Consider the following 2,271-nt stretch of genomic DNA (forward strand, 5'->3'; position numbering starts at 1 on the left):
CTTCCCACCCCCACCGGTCCGGGCATAGCTCTTGGCTGCTTTGGAGAGCCTCGCCCGCCGCAGAGAGGCTGCACCTCGTTGCTTATTATTGTATGGACTGAGCTTTAGTGGGCCAAATGTTTGTGGGCTCTCGATGCTACTACATTGGTACACACAGCATCGATGATCTTCAGGCAACCCACAGTAATTTTAAGGGGAAAGTGATGTCTATATGATCATAGCTATACTGCTTTAGTTTTTTTTTGTAGTGTAAGGACCTCAATTTAGAGGGTGTTATAAAAATGCAAGGAATGTGGAGGGGGAATGCTGCTGGTCTCTGAAGAGATTCTCTTTTTGTGTCGGACACACCAGTGAACTATTGCAGCCTACCATATCCAAGTTCCCTAAGCCCTTTGTTGCCTCAGTTTTCAATAAGGTGAGCGCCAGTAGTGTGGCAGCAAATTCAGAAGTGCAGTGCCGCTTCGTGATATCACAGGCATAGTCGCTTCTGAGACTACACAATGATTATAAGTAGGGATGCATTATCCATGGGTTGCCTTTCCTCTACAAGTACTAATTTTTGTGCATGTACATGGACAAATGATTTGGAGTGCTCCACTATCTGGTTTTGAAGTAACTCTATGATTCTATGTTTCTTGAAGTTCCATTGTATGTAACTGAACTTGCACACCATTCTCTTGACAATGAAGTACCTTGGGTTTTCACTATTCCTAAATGTTTGGACAAAACAAAATGACTCAAATATTTCCCCCCACATGCATCTCTCTAGGGCAGGGATAGGCAACCTAAGGCTCAGGGGCTGGATGCGGCCCAATCACCTTCTCAGTCCGGCCCACGGGCAGTCTGGAAATCAGTGTGTTTTTACATGAGTAGAATGTGTGCTTTTATTTAAAATGCATCTCTGGGTTATTTGTGGGGCATAGGAATTTGTTTTCACCCCCCCCCAAAAAAATAGTCTGGCCCACCACATGGTCTGAGGGATGGTGGACTGGCCCACGGCTGAAAAAGGTTGCTGACCCCTGGTCTAGGAGCCAGTCCCTAGTGACTGACTCACATTCACTTGTGCCAATTAACTCCCATCTATACAAAGGGTGTGAAGATTTCTAAGTTCCCCAAAAGCTCCTCTTTCATGCTGATTAGGTAGCTCTAGGATGCTGGAAACAGGGCCCCTGTTGCAGAAATAGTAACAGATCTTGAACCTGCCTCCCTCCCACAACCACTTCACCTCTGGTAAGCACTACTGTACCATCCAAATCACCATTACTCCAGACAGGGCATCCTAGTTCTTCGCTGCTTTAGAGTCACCACACATGCCCCCAGCAGCTACTGGTCATCTCAGACAGCCAGATCCCAAAGGATGCTCAAAATGAGTTTAGGTTGCATCCTTAGAAACAGAAATGTTGTACATTACTGAAGTGACCCTGTGTTTTTTCCTTTGTTCTCAGCACCATGTTACTACACTCCTTTATGACTATCCTGCAGACTCCACTGTATCATGTTCCATTTTATGTTGCCGCCCCCCTGACCTTTCCTATATACAGTGGTACCTCAACTTATGAAATTAATCCGTTCTGAAGGTGCGCTCGTAAGTCAAAATCTTCGTAAGTCAAAGGCGCCATCTCAGACCGGGAAAAAAATTCGTATGTCGAAAAAACTGCATTCAAAACTTCGTAAGTCAAGGTATCGTGCTGCTGCTTTCCCTTCGTAAGTCGAAAATTTCGGAAGCGGCGGCCATTTTTTCCCTTCCGGAGGTTATTCGGAAGTTGAAATATGGAAGTCGAGTCGCTTGTAAGTCAAGGTACCACTGTAATACTTATTGTCTTGGCCCCAAAGATGTCATGCTATAGACTGACATTGTCACCCTCCTCCTCCATTAGTATTGCACTGCCTAGCCAAGAGACACACACGCACATGCGCTCACACACAGTGTTCTTAGCACCTTTCTTTATTGTTTCCCCTGTGCCAGAGTTGTTGTCTAATTGGGAGTGTGTAATATTTGCTCTGTTCTGGTTTTACAAGGGACTCTGGGTTCCACCTGGAGGGCTGAACTGCAAGGGATGAGAGGAGTCTTTGGCTGCTGGATCTTGGATAGTCTAGTGAACAAGGATAATTGCAAGCTCCCCTTGTGAAGCTGAGTCATTTGGTAGCTCAGGAATTCATGAAAGAGTACTTGTTTGATTTATCTAAAAGGAGCAGTATTTTCTGAGTCCTCTTTGTAGGTCTACCTTGTTAGTTGGTTTTGCTCAACATGACACACAAATCTCCTGCCTA

This window comes from Lacerta agilis, chromosome 6, assembly GCF_009819535.1.
Source record: "Lacerta agilis isolate rLacAgi1 chromosome 6, rLacAgi1.pri, whole genome shotgun sequence".
Lineage (NCBI taxonomy): Eukaryota > Metazoa > Chordata > Lepidosauria > Squamata > Lacertidae > Lacerta > Lacerta agilis.